The 22,463-nt window shown below is 40.5% G+C and overlaps 1 protein-coding gene and 1 long non-coding RNA gene across 5 annotated transcripts in view; one reads left to right on the top strand and one right to left on the bottom strand.

Annotated features, from left to right (window-relative positions):
* The window catches only part of si:dkey-87k14.1 (leucine-rich repeat transmembrane protein FLRT2), a 104,611-nt gene that overhangs the window by 33,201 nt on the left and 48,947 nt on the right, over window positions 1-22,463 (bottom strand). The window lies entirely within an intron of this gene.
* The window catches only part of LOC132389955 (uncharacterized), a 29,915-nt gene continuing 15,262 nt past the window's right edge, over window positions 7,811-22,463 (top strand). The window contains exons 1-2 of the long non-coding RNA XR_009510740.1: window positions 7,811-8,069; window positions 13,805-14,035. This is a non-coding gene — a long non-coding RNA (uncharacterized LOC132389955). The remainder of the gene's footprint in view (window positions 8,070-13,804; window positions 14,036-22,463) is intronic.

Here is a 22,463-nt window from a genome sequence, read left to right as displayed (position 1 = left end):
TCGGAAGATATTGAATCCTTGTGGATTGCAGCACAAAACTGCAAGGGTAAAAGGTTATATACAGGCCTCCCAACAGTCGCTGGGATATGGACCACAGGTTACAACAGGAAATAGAGAAGGCGTATCAAAAGGGCAATGTTATGGTAGTCATGGGATATTTCAATGTTCAGGTTGAATGGGAGAATCAGGTTGGTAATGGATCTCAAGAGAGTGAGTTTGTTGAATGCCTATGAGATAGCTTTTTAGAGCAGTTTGTCGTTGAGCCTACTAGGAGATCAGCTATACTAGATCGGGTGTTATGTAATGAACCGGAGGCGATTAGGGAACTTAAGGTAAAAGAACCCTTAGCAACCAGTGATCACAATATGATTGAGTTCAAATTGAAATTTGACAGGGAGAAAGTAAAGTCTGAGTAGCAGTATTTCAGTGGAGTAAAGAAATTACAGTGGTATGAGAGAGGAGTTGGCCAAAGTAAATTAGAAGGAGCTACTGGCAGGGATGACAGTAGAGCAGTAATGGCATGGATTTCTCGGAAAAATGAGGAAGGTGCAGGATAGATGTATTCCAAAGACAAAAAAATACTCAAATGCCAAAATAGTACAACTGTCGCTGACTGAGGAAGTCAAAGCTAATGTAAAAGCAAAAGAGAGGGCATACAACAATGTAAAAATTAGTGGTAAGACAGAGGATATTGAAGCTTTTAAAAATCTACAGAGATCAACCAAAAGAGTCATTAGGCGGGAAAAGTTGAAAAACGAAAGCAAGCTAGCAAATACATCAAAGTGGATAATTAAAGCTCTTCAAAGAATGTAAAAAAATAAAAGAGAGATGAGAGTGAATATAGGACTGCTAGAAAATGAGGCCAGTGAAATAATAATGGGGACAAGGAGATGACAGATGAATGAAATGAAAATTTTGCATTAGTCTTCACTATGGAAGACACAAGCAGTGTGCCAGATGCTATAAGAAAGGAGGAAGGCAGCAGATAGAAAATTATAGACCAGTTAGCCTGATCTCAGTGATTGGGAAGATGTTGGAGTCAATCGTTAAGGATGAGGTTATGGAATACTTGGTGACACAGGACAAGATAGGACAAAGTCAGCATGGTTTTCTTGCCTGCTGAACCTGTTGGAATTCTTTGAGGAGATTACAAGTAGGATAGAAAAAGGGGATTCAGTGGATTTTGTATATTTGGACTTCTGGAAGGCCTTTGACAAGGTGTCACACATGAGGCTGCTTACCAAGTTAAGAGCCCATGGTATTACAGGAAAGTTATTAACATGATTAGAGTGTTGACTGATTGGTAGGAGGCAGCGAGTGGGAATAAAAGGATCCTTTTCTGTTTGGCTGCCCATGAGTAGTGGTGTTCCACGGGGGTCGGTGTTGGGACCACTTCTGTTTATGCTGTATAACAATGATTGAGATGATGAAATAGGTGGCTTTGTTTCCAAGTTTGCAGATGATATGAAGATTGGTGGAGGGACTGGTAGTGCTGAGGAAACAGGTAAGCTGCAGAAGGGCTTAGGCAGATTAGGAAAATGGGTAAGAAAGTGGCAAATGAAATACAGTGTTGGAGAATACATGGGTCATGCATGTTAGTAGTAGAAATAACTGTGCAGACTATTTTCTAAACGGGGAGAAACTACAAAAATCTGAGATGCAAAGGGACTTAGGGGTCCTTGTGCTGAACACCTTAAAGGTTAACTTGCAGGTTGAGTCGGTGGTGAGAAAGACAAATGCCTATTCCCAATTACCATTAAATCATGTTTGAGAAGTGGAATTAAAATGGGAGCCACTGGGAGATCCCGCTTACTCAGTTTCACTGATATACAAAAGGACACACTGTGAGCACTGAATGTAGAATATGACCCCAACAGGCTCACAGGTGAAGTGTTGCCTCACTTGGAAGGACTGTTTGGGGCCCTGAATGTTAGTAAGGGAGGAGGTGTATGGGCAGGTGAAGCAACTGTTCTTCTTGCAAGGATAAGTACCAGGAGGAAGATCAGTGAGGTAGACGAATGGACAAGGGGGTTGCGTAGGAACTGATTCCTGCGGAAAGCAGAAAGTGGGGGACGGGGAGGGAAAGACGTGTTTGGTGGTGGGAACTAGTTGGAGATGGTGGAAGTCTTGGAGAGTTATGTGTTGGCTGAGTTCACAGTTTTCTGTAGCTTTCTTCGATCCTGTGCAGTGCCCCCGCCCCTACCAGACAGTGGTACAGCCAGTTAGAACGCTCCCCGTGCAGTTGAGTTCAGCGATGGAATTCTTCTGCAGCTTTATTTATCTATTGGACTGGCTCCTTTGTCTTCTCCAATTTATTAGGTGTCATCTATTACTTAGCTCATGCACATCTGCTGAGCTAGTCCACACCCTCGTCATCTGTTGAGCTCAGTGCAATCAGGCTTCCCAGAGTTCGACAAGGATGCAGTCCTCAATAATATTCAATAAAATTGATACGTCACCACACTTAGATAATGGCTTAACTCGGACTTCCCAGCAATGAAGAGCAGCTGCATGGTCCTTGCCCTGTTCTAAGGGGGTGGAGGGCAAAATACATCAGTGTCCTTATCACACATGCAAGCTCTAAAGTGGGAAGCAATAATCATCTCAACAACAGGCTGCACCAAGCCCTGCTCTGCAAGGGTTGGGTTGAGCATGGGGCTAGCAACCCCATCCCAGGAAAACCCGGAGATGCAGAAATGGCAACAGGAGCTCCAAAGACCTCATTCCTGGGAGAGGAAGGATCTTCGCCGAGAAGATGGCTGAAGTCATGGGGTGAAAACAGAAACACCAAGCTGATTAGCCTTCTAACAGCCCAGTACAGAGGACTCCTGTGAGCTGCTCACAGTTGTTTGGCTTTACTGAGTATGCCTGCGAGAAAGTGAATTTCAGGGTGGTATTTGGTGATACTGTAATAAATTTATTTTGAACTTTGAAATTTGGCCCAGTAGGGGTGACAGGATTAAGAAGAAGAAAAAATAGGACTTCAAGCTCTCTTTGCTAGTCCTCTCATTTCTGGCTTGAGTTAAACTCAAGTATGCCTCTTGGGTAAATTGAGAAAACCTTGTCTTTAGAATAAGAATTTCGGCAGGCACTATTGTGATTATTTTAACTTGCAAACAGGGTTTTTTTTTCCTTTATGCCAGACATCCCACCAACAAAATCAACATCAAATAGGCAACATGGGTTTACAATGCAAACGTTTAAAGGGTGTGATTTTTATCACTAGTTGCTTATTATGGAGATTGTTGGCAGAGCAATCAAACCCATGCCTTTGAGCCAAAGAATGTGGCTAAAATAACAGTCCATTCACTGGGCTTATAACTGTGCTGAATTTTTACAAGAAGCACTGATTGGGAGTGGTTGTGACAGAATGTACCCTTCTTCAGTTAGGAGACTAATCACCTCAAAGTTGCACACACAAGTATCGGCTACTCTTTCTGTTACCTTGCCCTAGAATGGAAAGTCTTACAAAAAGTGGAGAATACGGCCCAGTCCATCATGAGTAAAGCCCTCCCCACCACTGAGCTCATCTACAAGGAGCACATACACAGGAAAGCAGCATTCATCACTAAGGACCAACAGCATCCAGGCCATGTTCTCATCTCACTGCTGCCATCAGGAAGAAGATACAGGAGCCTCAGGACCCACACCACCACATTGAACTGTTTTCTCAATCAATGGACTCAATTTCAAGGACTCTTCATCTGATGTTCTAAGTAAATATTTATTTACTATTATTTTCTTCAGGTTTTTTTTGAATTTGCAGAGTTTGTTGTCTTTCGCAAATAGGTTGCTTCTCAGTCTTTGTTGTGTGTGGTTTTTCCATCGATTCTATTGTGTTTCTTTGTATTTACTGCGAATGCCTGCAAGAACATCAATCTCGGGATAGCTTATGATGATGTGCATGTATTTTGATAATAAATTTATTTTGAACTTTTAACTTTGAAAATCTATCCAACAGCCAAAAACAATAAAATCAATTGTTCAGTCATTAGTCTGATTGATGGTTGTGGGATTTCATGGACTCAAGTCATTGGCTGAGATTTCTATATTACTGGCAGCACACTGCAATGCCCTCCACCTGCTCTATTGGCACTCGAGAGTGGAGTGCCAGGAGTGTACTGTTTAGCACGGCATATTACAGTTCGGGGTGTCGGAGTTCAGAATTCAAATCCGGCGAGAGAGAGAGAGAGAGAGAGAGAAAATGACTGTTCAAAACAAAGAGCCTTGTTTAATTAAAATCCAATCCACACCCTAAACATTCATTCATGAAGTCATGTTGAGTTGGCAAATCTGGATACAAAATCGGTTTGCTGGTAGAAGATGAGAATAGAAGTGAAGGAGTGTTTCTCTGACTTGAGGTTTGTGGCCAGTGGTGTTCCACAAGGTTCAGCAATGGCACTTCTGCTGTTTGTGGTGTATTTATAAATGGTATGGATTAAAGGTAGGTTAGTAAGTTTGCAGGCGAGATGAAAATTGATTGGGTTAGGGTCATAGAATCATAAAGCACTACAACACAGAAAGTGGCCCTTCAACCCATCTAGTCCATGCTAAACCATTAACCTGCTACTCCTATTGACCTGCAGTTGGACCATAGCACTCCATACCCCACCCATGCTTGCACCTATCCAAATTTCTCTTAAACATTGAAATTGAAATCGCATTGACCACTTCTGCTAGCAAGTCATTCCACACTCTCACCACCTCTGAGTGAAGAAATTCCCCTTATCTATGGTCTTACGGTCTTAAGCATTTCACCTTTCACCCTTAACCAATAACCTCTAGCTGTAGTCTCATCCAATCTCAGTAGAAAAAGCCTGCTTGCATTTACCTTTTCTGTACCCTGCATAATTTTGTGTACCTCTATTAAATCTCTTGTCAGTCTTCTACATTCCAGGTAATAAAATCCTAACCTGTTCAATGTTTCACTATAACACAGGTCCTTGAGTCCCAGCAACATCCTTGTAAAGGATTTTGTAAAGTATTACAGTCAAGAAGGATATGGCCATTAGGGGCCTGGAAATGCAATTACCTATAGTGTCCTCACCAATTTACATTAGGGGCCCACTTGGGCATATATTACCCATACTGAACACTACCAATCACAACCCAAACCCAGTCTGAAGATTTAATTTTATTGGCATCCAACTGAAACATCCAGTCATATCATGTTGATGAAAGGTCAGGGAGGCACTCAAAAAGCTATGCTGGCGGTAATGGACAAAGTAGGGAGGTGGAGGAATAGAGGGATGTTGTTGCTACATGCACAAGTCCATGAGGTGCTCGTGGTCCAAGATTTGTGGAGGTTACCCTGGGAGTAACTTTAACATAGTGATCGGTATACCGTTACCTAACCTACCCCCTTTATTGTCCATAAGTCAGGGTTGAGGCCTATATCTCCCTCACCTTTCAAAGTCTGAAGTAAATTTATTACCAAAGTATATACATGTCACCATATACAAGCCTGAGATTCATTTCTTGAACAGAATCACAGTTGTATCAATGGAAGACCACACCCATCAGGACGGACAATCAATGCACAAAAATATAAAGCAATAAACTGAAATACAAAAAGAAAGACACATAATAATAATAATAATAATAATAATAATAATAATAATAATAATAATAATAATAATAATAATAATAACAATAATAATAACAATTGTAACTAATTAAGCAATAAATATTGAAAACATGAGATGTAGAGTCATTGAAAGTGAGTCCATAGGTTGTGGGAACAGTTTAGTGATGAGTTTACTGGGGAAAAAGCATGCACTAGGCCCTTACTTCCATTTGATTTGCCCTACACAGCAACCTCTGATTCAAGCCTAGCCTAATCTTGGGACAAGTTACAATCACCAATTAACCTACTAACCTGTATGCCTTTGGACTGTGAGAGGAAACCAGAGCACCCAGAGGAAACCCAAGCCAAGAAGCAGTTTTTAAAATTTATTTATGAAGAACTATCCTGGGCCAGCATAAGGCAACCCAAGTCCAAGAGCTTAAGTATTTTAGTAGCAAACTGAACTAAACCAGTTTCATATAGTTGGTTCTCATTGTACTTGGCACAGTTAACCAAGCTCTAAGCCAGACATCAGCCTGAAATGCAAAATCACCACTGTTCCTTCGTCATTAGTGGTTCAAAATCTGGGTACTCCCTGTTCAAGAGCACAGTGAGAGAACTGTCACCGGCAGAATTCAATAATTTAATGGTAATTAGGAATAGGCAACAAGGACCACATCTGTAAATGAAGAATAAAAAAATTTAGAGTTCTGACGACACTGCAAAAGTACTTGCTTGTTAACACTTGTGGATTCTACAAGTAGTGAAAAATCCAATATAAATGTCAACATATTTATTCAGCTGTCTTAAGTAAGTTTGGTTCTCAAGCTGAGTGTTATGGCTTGGCATTAACTGATGGCAGAATGCCCAAAAGTGACCCTGAGTACTGCTCCAAAGCATCAAAGTAACATTTTTTCAAAGTACATATATGTCACCGTATACTACCCTGAGATTATTTTTTGCAAGCATTCACAATAAGTACAATGAAACACAACAGAACCAATGAAAAACTGCTCACAACAGAAATGGTCAAACACCTGATGAGCAAAAGACAACAAACTGTGCAATACAAAAAGAGAAAAAAAGTAATAATAATAAAAAATTTTAACACCAATAAATATCAAGACTATGAATTCCAGAGTCCTTTAAAGTGAGTAGGTGTGGAATCAATTTGGTGTTGTGGTGAGTGTACCTATCTCTCTCAGTTAAGGAGCCTGATGGTTGAGGGGTAATAGCTATGCCTAAACCTGGTGGTGTAGGACCCAAGGCTCCTATACCTCCTTCCTGATGGCAGTAGTGAGAAGAAAACATGGCCTGGATGTTGGAGGTCCTTGATGATCGATGTTGCTTTCTTGTGACAGCACTTCGTGTAGATATGCTCAATGGCGGGGAGGGCTTTATCCATGATAGACTGGGCTTTTTGGTGTTTCCATACCAGGCCATTAAGAAACCAGTGAATATACTCTCCTCCACCTATCTGCAGAAGTTTTAGATGACAAATCTGTGCAAACTTCTAAGAAATAAGAGGATCTGCCATTCCTTCTTTGTAATGGCACTTACTTATAGGACCCAGAATAGATCCTCTCTAAAGTTAATGCCAAAGAATTTGAAGTTGATGATGACTCCACCTCTGATCCCCTAATGAGGACTGACTCATGGAGTTCCAAGTGCAAAGTTCCAAGAAATGAAAGGATTTAATTGACTACATACAGACAAAACATTTCCTCTGGTCATATTCACCCAAAGCAGACTGGAAAATGTGCAGCTTGTCCAAACAGCCCCAGATGTTGGTTTGAGAGGGGGAAACAATGAGTTTTACATTGTTTGAGATCTTAAAGTATCTGGATCAGTATTGTGTAAATGAGAGGAGGTGCAGTTCTGATTGAGTAGAGGAAGTCTGTAGAGCTCGTTGTTTCCACTTTTCCATGTAGTTACAGTATTGTCCAATGAGAAATTATACATTGGGTCGCATTACGGATTATACAACAGTCTGCAAGTGTGCAGTTAGAGCATCCTAACCAGCTGCACCACTGACTGGTACAAAAACTGCACTGAGAAGGAGAGGAAGACTCCACAACAAATCACCGGTGCCAGTCTGCTCACCATCAAGGACATATATACAGAAAGGTGCCAGAAAAGGGACAGAAACATCCAGGAGGACTGTTTGTCCCACTCCCATCAGGGAGGAGCATCCACTCCAAGACCAACCAACTCAAAAACACTTACTTTCCCCAAGCAGTAAGACTGAGCAACACCTCCAACCACTAACTCCACCACTACTTCATTATCTCTTGTCAGTCACCTTATGTAGAGCCTCATATCTCCTTTTGGACACACAATCAGTCTATGTATATAAATCATCTTAAGTATCTATATTGTGCTTTTATATCAGAATAAGCATAAGAATCATGTTTAGTATCATTGGCATATGTCATGAAATTTTTTGTCTTTGCAGCGACTACAATGCAATACACAATAATAGGAAAAAAATCCATGAATTACAGTAAGTAAATAGTTAATTAAGTAGTGCAAAATATATAAGCTCTAAGTATATATATATTGTGTGTTTTATTGTTATGTTCTTTAGCATTTGTGGATTTATTTTTGTGCTGGAGTAGACTCAAAAACAGTTACTTTTTCCAAGCAGTAAAGCTGATCAACCCCTCCACACACGAACCCACACGTCCACCTGCACAACCACCTTGACAATCATTTCCCGTCAGACACTCCTCTGCCTATTGTTACTTTATGGATATACAATCCATCTATGCACAGTGCCTATAAAAAGTATTCACTCCACCACCCCCCCCCCCCCCGGAAGTGTTCATGTTTTATTGTTTTACAACATTGAATCACAGTGGATTTAATTTGGCTTTTTTTTTAACTGATCACCAGAAAAAGACTCCTTCATATCAAAGTGAAAACAGATTTCTGCAAAGTGATCCAAATTACAAATATAAAACACAAAGTACTTGATTGCATAAGTATTCGCCCCCTTTAAAATGACACATCAAATCATCACTGGTGCAGCCAATTGGTTTCAAAAGCTACATAATTAGTTAAATTAAGATCACCATGTGCATTCGTGGTGTTTCAGTTGATTATCATATAAATACACCTTTATATGGAAGGTCCAACAGCAGGTGAGTCAGTGTCCTGGCAAAAACTACACCATGAAAACAAAAGAACACTCCAAGCAACTCCACCAAAAGTTATTAAAAAAACACAAGTCAGGAGATGGATACAAGGATATTTCCAAACCACTGAAAATCCCTTGGAGTACAGTCATGTCAGTCATCAAGAAATGGAAAGAATATGGCAGAGCTGTAAGTCTGACTAGAGCAGGCCATCCTCAAAAACTGAGTGAGGGAGGCCAGCAAGAGACCTCTGACAACTCTGGAGGAAATACAAGCTTGAATCGCTGTGTTGACAGAGACTGCACATACAATTACTGTCGCCTGGGTGCCTCACCAGTCGAAGCTTAATGGGAGAGTGGCAAAGAGAGAGCCACTGTTGAAAAAAAATGCACATGAAATCTCGACTAGAGTTTACCAGAAGGCACATGGGAGCCTCTAGCCAGCTAGAGAAGATACTATGGTCTGATGAAACCGAAACTGAGGTTTTGGCCATCAGGCTAAATGCTAATGTTTAGCGTAAGCCAAACACTGCACATCATCAAAAACAGAATCCCGACTGTGAAGCATGGTGTGGGAATGCTTCACTGCAACAGGCCCTGGAAGGCTTCTGAAGGTAGAAGGTAAAAGGAATGCAGCAAAATAAAGGGAAACCCAGGAGGAAAACCTGATGCAGTCTAGAAGAGATCTGCAACTTGGGAGAACATCTGTTTTCCAGTGAGACAATGACCACAAGCATAAAGCCAAAACTACACAGGAGTGGCTTAAACCCAACAAAGTTAATGTCCTGGAATACCCAAGTCAAGAGTCCAGACAACAATCCAATTGAGAATTTGTGGCCGGACTTGAAAAGGGCTGTTCACTCATGATCCCCATGCAATCTGACAGAGCTTGAGCAGTTTTGCAAGGAAGATTGGGGAAAAATTTATGGTGTTCAGATAAGCAAAGCTGATAGAGCCCTATTGTGTCACAACCACAGATTCGGCAGCGCAGTAGATACAGCAATTGTGCTTATGATTTTGCACATGTCAGCTAATTATTATTTAATCGTGATAGTATTTAACTCCATTCTTGTCATCGTAGTGCTTGTTGAGACTTGGACAGAGCACAGCAATGCTTCACTGTCTGTTTGTTTTTGGCCTTCCCTGAAAAATTGGACTTTCGAATCAACTGATTCTGAAGACTAGCGGTATTTGTTTAATGTTTAGATTTTCTTTTCAGCTGCAGTGTAGGCTTAGTTTCTCATTTGAGAGTTTTAGTTAACAGCCCTGTTTGACCTAGCATTTATTGTTTATTTTCCCTTTAACACTGTTCACATTAAAGTTTGTAAACTATCAAACTGCTTCAGTGTCTCTCACTCCGCACTTAGGCCATATCCGAACCGTGGTAACAGCAAGTCTCGACCACACAAAGAGAGCAGAGAGAGAGCAGCTGACCTTGGCCGTGAGATTCATTGGCCAGGTATGAGTCAAGCAAACAGGCAGCTCTGTCCCTGTGCTCTGTCCAAGCCTCGACAAGCACTACGACAACAAGTATGGAGTTAAATACTATCACGATTAAATAATAATGAGCTGACACATGCAAATTCACAAGCGCAATTGCCATATATACTGCGCTGCCGAATCTGTGGTTGTGACATATCCCTACAGACTCAAGGCTGAAATTGCTGCCGAAGTTGCATCTATTAAACAGTGACTTGAAGGGGGTGAGTAATTCTGCTATCAATTATCTTGTGTTTAATAATTGTAATCAATTTAGACCAAGTGATAGAAATATCTTTCCACCTTGAAATGAAAGGGTTTTTTCTGTTGATCAGTGTCAAAAAAGCCAAATTGAATCCACTGTGATTCAATGTTGTAAAACAATAAAACATGGAAACTTTGAAAGGGGAGTCAACTCGTTTTATAAGCACTGTGTATAAGCTCTCTTATGTATTTATATTTATCGTTTTCTTTATTATTATGTTCCTTAACATTTGTGGGGGTGGTTTTTGGTGCTGCATCATATCTAGAGAAACAATTATTTCATTCTCCTTTACACCTGTGTACTGGAAAAGAGATTAAACAATCTTAAATCTTGTATTTTTGACAATCTGATTTTGAGTTGGCCAGTGTCACTCTTTGGTATGACTAAGATTGTCTGACTTATTCCGGTTTGCATTTGACAGCCATCTCACAGAAGTTTCCATAGAGTTTGGATTCAAATAAAATAACTGCATTTTGTGAGCCAACATTCCACGGAAAATTAGCACAACAGAAGAACAACTCCAGTTGGCTTTTAAAAAAAATCCTCATTATTGTTTTATTTTTTAGTCTAGCCAAGTGTCCACATTAACAGATGTAAGTAGTTACTTCATATGTTAAATATTGTGTAGTACATGGCTCATCACCAAAAGATGAAAATTGCTTCGGATATGTTTTACAACTTGCCCAAACAAGTTACAGGAAATCCCAGTGGCATTTTATCCCATCAACTTGTTCACATCAAACGTAACTCAGTATTAAAATCTCAAAGCTGGCACAAATAATACTTGAGACCTTATCTATCCTCTGAGATCCAAGCAAACAACCCTCTGACATCACCAAAGAGGGACAGGGAAATCCCATCTCCTATTCAGGCCAGCATTTATTACTTTACAAATAGAATCAATTCCAGTTAACTGGGACACATCAGGACCATTTCATTTTGGCCCAATTAAACAGCTGCCCCAATTAGCTGAAGTTTCATGGAAATAATTAAAAAGCTATAAAAAAGACAAATTATCATTCAACTGAGTAGCAAATTATGTATTTAAATGAAATACAGAACAAATTAGAACATTACAAAAACTCCCACAATGCTATATAAATGTGTATTCATTCATTATATGATCAACGGAGGAATTCATCCAGCGTACGCTGCCATGTTCTATTAATTGACTGTAAATGAACAAAATCAGTGCGCAGACCTAGGGCATTTTATTTGCTGGTGTCAAAATCTCTTTATGGCATCCTGGCAAGGGTCTGAAATTTTATGAAGTTAAAATAAAAAACATATTTATCTAAAATCACTGCTTCTTGAATAGGTGTCCGTCAGGCCAAGTAGATAATATAACACAAGCACAAACAACTGACACTATTAAAAAAACTTTGCTCTAAGCATGGTGTAGCGTCTTATGGCCAGACACATGACTGACACTAGTCAGAAACTGCTCGGCAACAGTCTCCTGTCTCAATTAAGAGACATAGTGTCACAAATAATTAAGAGAATCTTGCTATTTTCTTAATTAGCTTTTGTTCTTTAAGGCTTGTCCCAAATAAGAAGCTGCCCTGGTTAACTAATGGCCCAAATAACTGTATAAGAATTTTCTTGACATTGATTTCCATGGAATCTTTATTTTTATGACCTGTTTGCTATGCCAAATCACTCAGTGGCAGACACATTTTAAAATGATTTCCCTGGCTGCAAAGCACCCTATGACATAATTGCAAACTGCATGCTTAAAATGAAATTGAAAATTTGCATAATGGAGCACATTTCAAGACATCCCAAGCACCTTAAAACTAATAGACTACCGTGTTGTGTTTTGTAACTTCAAAACATTAAACTAATTCAAAAGAAGACACTAGAGTCTGAAATACAAGTCTAACTTCATGTTTACTTTAAGCGAGGCACGTAAGTATCACATGGTCGTATGATGATGTATGTAATCCACATAATTTACACATATCTCATAATTAGTTCAATGAACAAGAGTGCTTAATCAACTAATATTACACAACAATTACTCAAATATTACTTTATATATTAAATACACAACATACATAGCTGCTGCTACACAGGAAACCCTGCCTAGAACAAGGACCTACTCAGATCACCAAAGTGAAGACAAGAGGGTAAATTCTGGCCAGGTTATCAATGACGCCACTCAGCTCTCCACAAAATCATACCTTAGAATAATGTGTATCCACCAGAGATGGGAGACTATCAGGACGACACTCTCAATGGAAGTATCTTCTTCATTTAATTATTTTATTTTTATTTAGACAGAGATACAGTGCAGAACAAGCCCTTCTGGCCCAATGAGCTGCACCACAGGGCACAGCCACCCACCTATTTAACCCCAGTCTGATCACAGGACAGTTTACAATGACCAATTAAACTACTAAATTGTTCAACCTTGGACTGTGGGAAGAAACCAGAGCATCCAGAGGGAACCCATGTGGTCATGGGAAGGACATACAAACTCCTTACAAGTGGCATTGGAATGGAATACAAACTCCAGCACCTCAAGCTGTACTAGAGTTGTGTTAACTGCTATGCCAGTATGACACCATTCACGTACCTTCATCATAATACAATCATCATTTGTATCATTACTATTGTTTCTTCTTTTTGCAGTTGCACAGTTTGTTGTCTTCTGCACACTGGTTGAACGCCCCAGTTGGGCAGTCTTTTACTGACTCTGTAGTGGTCATTATTCTATAGATATGTTGAGTATGCCCCCAAGAAATTGTGTCTCAGGGTTGTATATAGTGACATATATGTATTGTGTTAATAAAATGTACTTTGAATGTACTGACCTCCTTGGATATTTTTCTTACAAATTTTGACAATTATATAAAAGTACCTGAAATCAATGGTTAGGGTGATGAATCTGGGTTCAAGTGTATCCTATGAATGAAAATGTAAACCTGTGATTCTAAAAGTGGGTTTATTTTCCCTGACAATTTAAGAGCCAAATTGCACATTTCCACAGAAAACAGCTTTAGTGCATATGTCAGCATGTTCTATACTTGCATGCCTGCAGAATTTAGCTTGGAAGTTCTGAACACACTGTTCATCTGATCTCTCACCACAGGCCTGGACCTGGGACTGAGGCCAGGGACGATCCCATATGGTTTCAAACTGAGGGGAAACTATACATCACGACTAGCTTCTCAGCTCCTTGCCCTTCAGTTGCTCTACTGAGTGGATTTGTTGATCTCAAAGCTTCATTAAAAATTTATCTTAATTTTTAAAAAAATCTGTTAATTCGCCTGAGCTGAATGCATTTTAATGAATTTCCAATATTTTTATCATTTTTAAAAGATTCACTTATTTAAATGCTTTCAATGCTTTCTAGATGACTCCACCATGGACTGCCCCAAAGCCACCTGTTAAAGGAGGGTTGGGCATGGGGCAAGTAACTCCATCCCATTATAAACCCAGAGCTACAGAGATACCAGCAGAAGTTCCAAAGGCATCATCCCAAGATGGGTTACTCCTGGGGACAACTTAAAGACAAACCCAGGACAGAGGACTCTGGCGAGCTGCTGTCTGGCCTCTGCCCCAGGAGGGCTGATGGACTAAGTAAGTAAGTAATGTTTTCTAGATATCTCTGACCATACAGTTTGTAGGTGTATTGCATCATCTGGTCCAGTCACTGCTCTGCCTTAGATTCTAGAGCAGTGATTCCCAGACTGGGCTTCATGAACCCCTTGGTAGGGGTCCATGGCATAAAAAAGTTGGGAGCCCGCTGTTCTAGAGGGATCTAGCATGGGAACAGGCCCATCGGCCCATTTAGTCTGTGCTGATCAGGTACCCACGTTTTACATTAACCCAACTCCAACCCATTTACATTCCAATCAAAATTTAGATTCCTCCCTTACCCACACACTACTTGTGTCAGTCAAGTAACTTAGCAAGTTTATGGGAGGGGGAAATGGGCAATTCATGCAGTTACAGGGAAAGTGTACTAAACTCGGATGTGGAGATTAAACACAGGTCACTGCTGCAACTTTAATAGCTGTGAGTATGTTGCTTGAGGAAGAGGATACTTGGAACTATTTGACCACTAAGTGCCTCTGGTTTCTTAGAAGTTTGCGTGGGTTTGTCATGTCATCTAAAACTTTGAAAAAACTTCTTTATATACCCAGCGGAGAGAGTATAGTGACTGGTTGTTTCACAGCCTGATATTGGAACACTAATGCTCTTGAACAGAAAACCTACAAAAGGAGCACTGTCACAGGAAAGCAGAGTCCATCATCAAGGACCCCCACCATCCAGGCCACACTCCCTTCTCGCTGTCATCATCAGGAAGGAGGTACAGGAGTCTTAGGTCCCACCCCAACTGGTTCAGAAAGAGTTAATATTCTTCAGTCATCAGGCTGTTGAACCAAAGAGGACAACTTCACTCACCCCAACAATGAGCTGATTCTGAGCATGAATTCACTCTTAACAAATCTACAATTTCTGTCCTCAATATTTATTGCTAATTTATTATTTTTGTATTTGCACAAACTGTTGTCTTTTGCACATAGCTTCTTGTCGATCTCTGCCACGTGCAGTGTTTCATTGATTCTATCATGTTTCTTTGTATCAACTATGAATGCCTGCATGAAAATGAACCTCTTAACAGCATATGGTTATATATGTACTTTGGCATATCTTGCTTACATTTTACATTTCTCTTACTGACCTCAGATGTGGAATTGTTCTCCCTCCCAAGACTAACATTTCAGTAAAATGCTAAGTAATATGGATATTGAAAGGCCTAGATAGAGTGCATACGGAGAGGATCAATAGTGGGTGAGTCTAGAACTAGAGGACACATTTTCAGAATACAAGGACATCCCTTAGAACAGAGATGAAGAGGAATTTCTTTAGCCCAAGGATGGTGAATCTGTGGAATTCATTGCCACAGACAGTTGTGAAGGCCAAGTCAATGGGTCTATTTAAGGCAGAGGTTGATCAGTTCTTGGTTAGTAAAGGCATCAAAGATTATGGGGTGATGGAAGAGAATACGATTGAGAGGATAATAAATCAGCCATGATAGAATGGAGAAGACACAATGGGCTGAATGGCCTAATTCTGCTCCTGAGCCTTATGGTCTTATAGCAATGCCGAGCCCAACTATGGATAAGCACTGGTCAGTATTATGAAGAGAAGTCACCTTTTTCAGTAAACCATTGAAGATTTGCATGCACCTTTATAATCCCAAGGTTTCAAAACAATTTTACTCACCGTAACTACTTGGAAAAATTAATGTAAGACTTAAAAAGGAAGAGAATTCCAGTTTTTTATAGGTGGCACCATGTGCACAAGAGTTGTCCATGGCCACCACCCAGGCCATGCTCTCTTTTTGCTGCTGCCATCAGGAAGAAGGTACGGGGGAATCAGTCCGCACACCTCCAGGCTCAGGAACAGTTATTAGCCCTCAAGCATCAGGCTCTTGAACCAACGGTGGTAACTTCACTCACCCTGACCCTGAACTGTTTCCACACAGACTCACTTTCAAGGACTCTACAACTTGTGTTCTGGATATTTCTTTCATATTTTATATATATTTTAATTTTTTGTAATTGCAAAATTTGTAGCCTTTTACACATTGGTTTTTAGTCCCTGTGTGCAGTTTTTCATTGATTCTATTATTTTCTTTCTATTTACTGTGAATGCCTGCAAGAGAAAGAATCTCAAGGTTGTATATGGTGACAAATACAGTACTGTGCAAAAGTCTTAGGCACATATACAGTAAATAGCTGGGGTGCCAAAGACCTTTGCACAGTACTGTAGTAATTTTATGCATTGCACTGTACAGCTGACATAAAAAAACTTATATGACATATGTGAGTTATTCTGATATGGCTCTCTATTGTGAATTGAGAATGGGAAGGGGACAGAGAGAGGGGAATCATGGTTGGGAAAAGGGCAAGGGAGGGAGTGGGAAGCACCAGAGAGACATCCTGTAATGCTCAATAAACCAATTGTTTCAAAACAAATTACCTTGCCTGGTGTCTCAGGGTTGGGTATGTCTGCAACTGTGCTACCTGGCTCCCCACCTGGTCCTGGCACTCCTCTCTGCCACCTGTCCCACACCCACCACCCGCCCGTGGTGCTCCACCCTAGTCAGTCCCAACATCCTTTGTTCCTGCCAGATTTACAAACTTGCTCTCTGTCCCACATTGACAAATGCAGTACTGTGCAAAATCCTTAAATACCTTAACTGTATATATGTGCCTAAGACATTTGCACAGTACTGTATGTACTCTGGTAATAAATTTACTTTGAACTTTGAACTTATTTTCTGCAAATTCATTGTGATTATCAACAGTTGAGCTAAATGTGTGAACCATTTCTCTCCACTTTGTCACCTTCTAAGCAACAAAGGTGAATTCTACCCACTGGTTTCCTACGACTCACAGCTAATCCAATTAGGTTCTCTGTAGTTCAAGTGATAGCACACAGATCATGTTGTACATTATGTTTAGCTTGTTTGTAATTAGTGTCAGCCTTTTTGCTCATTTTTCCATTTAGCCAATGTTATTTATCCTTGACCCTGAGAAGAGTTTTCTTGGCTGAGTTTAGAGACTCTGTATTTAGCAGTCGAAGTTAAGAACATGCAAAACTCAAAAGCGAACACACCATTTAGAAAACTGAATTGGTTGGACTCTGTCCTGCTGTTCTCAAAGTGACACATTTTTCATCCTCATGGATGAAATTTATTTATCATCATAATTTATTTATTTATTGAGAACAGGCCATTCTGGCCCTTTGAGCCGCACTGCACAGCAATCCCCTGATTTAATCCTAGCCCAATCATGGAACTACTTACGATGGCCAATCAACCTACCAATCGGTATGTTTTGGGCTGTGGGAGGAAACTGGACCACTCGAAGGAAACCCACACGGTCATGGGGGGAGTGTATATATTCCTTAAATGCAGCAGTGGGAGTTGAAACCGATTTGCCCATACTGTGAAGTGTTGTGCTAACCACTATGCCGCCCTGCAGCTCAATTCCTCACTCCTGTATCTGTCCCATGAAGCAGAATGGGTGACGTGCAACAATAAACCGATAAAAAAATTTAAAAATTAAAAAAATAGACCAATAACATGGCCTGTTTTAGGGGTGCCATGGTAGCGCAGCAGTATGTGCAATGCTATTACATTTCAGGGGTCTGAGTTCAGAGTTCATTCCATGAATACGTGGGTTTCCAATGAGTGCTCCAGCTTCATCTCACATTCCAAAGATGTTCTGGTTAGTAGGCTAATAGGACACTGAAAATTGTCCTGTGGTTAGATATTAAGTCCATTAGACATAGGAGCAGAATTAGGCTATTTGGCCATTGAGTCTAGTCTGCCATTCTATTATAGCAGATCCTTTTTTACCCTCCTCAGCCCCACTCCTCGTAATGATGTCCTATTCTCCTTGATGTCGTGTCCTATTCTCCAGCCTTCTCCCTGTAACCTTTGATGTTATGTTCAATCAAGAAACAATCAAGCTCTGCCTTAAATACACCCAACAACCTGGCCTCCACAGCTGCCTGTGGTAATAAGTTCCACAAATTCATGACCCTCTTGCTAAAGAAATTTCTCTGCATCTCTGTTTTCCCTTGAGGGAAGTTTGTGTAGAAATAGCAGGAGCTCTGACGGAGATCTTTAAGATGTCATTAGAAACGGGGATTGTGCCGGAGGATTGGCGTATTGCTCATGTTGTTCCATTGTTTAAAAAGGGTTCTAGAAGGAAGCCTAGCAATTATAGACCTGTCAGTTTGATATCAGTGGTGGGTAAATTAATGGAAAGTATTCTTAGAGATAGTATTAATAATTATCTGGATAGACAGGATCTGATTAGGAGTAGCCAGCATGGATTTGTGCATGGAAGGTCATGTTTGACAAACCTTATTGAATTTTTTGAAGAAGTTACGAGGAATGTTGATGAGGGTAAGGCAGTGGATGTAGTCTATATGGACTTCAGCAAAGCCTTTGACAAAGTTCCACATAGAAGGTTAGTTAAGAAGGTTCAGTCGTTAGGTATTAATGCTGGAGTAATAAAATGGATTCAACAGTGGCTAGATGGGAGATGCCAGAGAGTAGTGGGGGATAATTGTTTATCGGGATGGAGGCCGGTGACTAGCGGGGTGCCTCAGGGATCTGTTTTGGGCCCAATGTTGTTTGTAATATACATAAATGATCTGGATGATGGGGTGGTAAATTGGATTAGTAAGTATGCCGATGATACTAAGGTAGGAGGTGTTGTGGATAATGAGGTGGGTTTTCAAAGCTTGCAGGGAGATTTATGCCGGTTAGAAGAATGGGCTGAACATTGGCAGATGGAGTTTAATGCTGAGAAGTGTGAGGTTCTACATTTTGGCAGGAATAATCCAAATAGAACATACAGGGTAAATGGTAGGGCATTGAGGAATGCAGAGGAACAGAGAGATCTAGGAATAACAGTTGCTGAGTGGTTCAGTTCGTTGGGGCAGAAGGGTCTATTCTGTGCTGTGTCTCTAAATAAAATGGTTACCAAACACTGATTGGGCCATCACTATGCAGTGTGTCTGCAACAGTGGTTTCTGGTTGTCTCCACTTTGATTCTCCCTCTCCACTGTTTACCAGTAGAGTTGTATACGAAGGGCCCAAAGCACCCTATCATCCAACTCACTATCTCTTTGACCCTTTACTGTCAGGAAGGAGGTACAACATCCTCCAGATTAGGACTGCCAGACTGGGTAGCAGCTTCTTCCATCAGCCTGTGAGACTAATGAATATCCTGCCACCTCCAAGGTCTCATCACTCGGACAGTGATTACTTGTGCTGAGCACTACATGCACTTTGAATTATATTTTATTAACATATTTGCAGTTATATTTTGTTCTGTGAGCACTGTGGCCCAGAGGAGCATAGATTCATTTGGTTGTATATATATATATACACAGTCAGATGTCAATAAACTTGAACTTCAACTTAAACATCCCACTCCCACTCTGACCTAGTACCAGTGACCCACTGAGCTACACCTCACCTTCCTTCAGGGAACATTACAGCCGGCAGAAATCAATACTAACCTACTACCCTATATCTTTGCAATGTGGGAGGAAACCAGAGTACCTGGGGGAAACAAATGCACTTATTGGGAAGAACATACGAACTACTTATAGATAGTGTCTGAATTAAACTGTGAATTCTGACACCCCGAGCTCTAAAGTGGTATATTGCTATGCAAACTTCTCCTTATCGTTGAAATCAAAATCACATCTGCCACTTGCACTGGCAGCTCACTCCAGACTTTCACCACCCTCTGAGTGAAGAAGTTTCCAGTCATGTTCCTCTCAGACATTTTACCTTTCATCCTCGACCATTGACCCCCAGTTGCTGTCCCACTTAACCTCTGTGGAAAAAGCTTGTCTGCATTTATCCTATCTGCATCACTCATAATTTTGTACACGCCAATTTTAGAAATTTTAGAAATTCAGTACAATTAATTGGTGTCATTCAAATTAATGGATTCATGTTCTTCCATGATCTGAGTCTGGCATGAAACTGAGGTCCAATAGAAGAACAGACAAACAGAGGCACAAGGGGTGGCAGATGTTGGAGTCTGCTGGAGGAACTCAGGAAGGTCATGCTGCATCAATGGGATCCAATGAAAGCAATGGTCAATGGCTTTGATCAAAAGCAATTTTATTTTACTGAAGATACAGCTTGGAATAGGCCCTTTGGGCCCTTTGAGATACCCCACCTTGCAACCACTGATTCAACCTTAGCCTAATCATGGAACAATTTACAATGGCCAGAAAACCTACTAACTGGTGTGTCTTTGGACTGTGGGAGAAGACCAGAGCATCTGAAGGAAGCCTAAGCATTTATGAGGATTTGTTTTCATTTAAAAAAAAACATTATTTTTAACAATAAACAGAGGAACTGCAACAAGTGCATGCATCTCTTTACATTAATTGTGCCATCAAAACAACTTTTTTTCCCCAATGTTTCCTCTTAGAATAGTTCACACACGAAACGTTTGGCTACATACTGCACTCTCATAGGTTACAAACGCAGAGCAAAACATGTTAGTCTTCCAAGAGTGTGTCATTTCCGCTCTAAAGTATAAATGTTTTATAAAACAAGGAAGTCTGCAGTGGACCTTAGGAGAAGAGGACCCAAGGGGAAATGATAGGCAGGTGAGAAGAGGACAGAGGCCAGAGTGAGGTGCAGCAGATTAGGGGTGGGGAAGGGAATTTTTTTAACTGGAAGGAGAAATCGATATTCATCCCATCAAATTGTAGGCTACTCAGACAGTACGGTTTTATGCTTCAAAAGCAGAATGCTTTACTATGTGAAGAATGTTGATAAACAGCCTTGACTGGGCTACTTATCACAGATATAATAGACCGCTCCACATTGACTAATACGCTACAGTACTGTGCAAAAGTCCCAGCTATATATACTTGTTTAAGACTTTTGCACAGTACTGCATGCCAACACATCAGGGGATATTAGTTACAGCCTCACTTCACGGGATGCCAAGGACACAAACAACAAAAGATGCTTGACCTCACTTGTTCAAATTCTAACAAACAGCTGGTTTTGCTCAAGGCAAGTAGCAAAGTGGAAACATTTGTTATAAATAAGCTGAAGGTTATTTATAAATTTCACAATCATAATTTAAATAGGAAAAACGCTTGGTGTCCTCCGCATTAAATATGGTCTTTTATGGCTGAGAATACGTGTTGTGGAATTAAAGTCAGCAAATCCATACAGTGAGCATGCAAAGTAGACATGGAGATCAGAACCAATGTAAGTAAAACCACATAAACACCCCAGCTGCAAGAACAGGACTGAACCCTGACTTTATAGGACAGTTCAGCACCGGAACAGGCCCTTCGGCCCACAATGTTGAGCCTAACCATTTAAATTACAGACAGACAGATATACTTTATTGATCCCGAGGGAAATTGAGCTTTGTTACGGTCGCACCAATCAGGAAAAGTGTAGAAATATAGCAACATAAAACAATAAATAATTAAATAATGATAAGTAACTTATAATCATATTGCTAACTAAACTAATTTCTTCTCTCTACACAATGTCCAATCCCTCCATTTCCTCACATTCATGTGCTTATCTAACCATCCCTTAGAAGTCCCTAATGTACCTGCCTCTATCACCACCACAGGCAACTCTTTCCAGTCACCCACCAATCTGAATAAAAGAAACTTGCCCCTCACATCGCCTTTGAAATTATACCCCCTCACTTTAAATGCATGCCCTCTGATTTTAGACAGTTCAACTCTGGATGAAGATACTGCTTGTAACTCTTATCTACGCTTCTCATAATCTTATAAACCTCTATCAGATCTCCCCGCCACTCCGCAGGAAACATCTTAAACTTGTCCAACCTCTCGTTCTAGCACATGGCCTCTAATCCGGGCAGCATCCTGTTAAAGTCCTTCTGCCTGCTCTCCATTACCGCGACATCCTTACTGTAACGGAGCAATCAGAACTGTATGCAGTACTTCAGCTGTATTCAGCAGCTAGTGCCTCGCCTTTTAACTCCTTGAATCCTTTCTGTCAACTGCTGAGACAAAACTGTGACAGGAAGTTCAGCCTGGTCAACAATAAAGAGGCTTCCAGGGTTTCCAATGTCTGGACACTGAAAATCAGATTTCACACAAATTTCTATCATACATTTATGATATGTTTATATTGTTTGCTAATGACTGGACACAGTATACATTCCATTATTTTAAGTATGGGTTATGTGTGGATGATTATTCAATGAAATGAAAGATTTTTAAGATAAGCTTTATTTGTTGAATGTACATCTAAATATAGAGTGTCCGATTCCTGTTCCGACCTGTCGGTTAATGGCCTCCTCTTGTGTCAAGGTGAGGACACCCTCAGGATGGAGGAGCAACACCTTATATTCCATCTGGGTGCCCTCCAATCTGATGACATGAATACTGTTTACTCCTTCCAGTTAAAAAAAAAATCCCTCCCCCTCTCCTCTTCTTCAATTTTCCAC

This window comes from Hypanus sabinus, chromosome 2, assembly GCF_030144855.1.
Source record: "Hypanus sabinus isolate sHypSab1 chromosome 2, sHypSab1.hap1, whole genome shotgun sequence".
Taxonomy (NCBI): Eukaryota; Metazoa; Chordata; class Chondrichthyes; order Myliobatiformes; family Dasyatidae; genus Hypanus; species Hypanus sabinus.
Note: the sequence above shows the minus strand (reverse complement) of the source record. Positions and strands in the feature narration are given on the sequence as shown.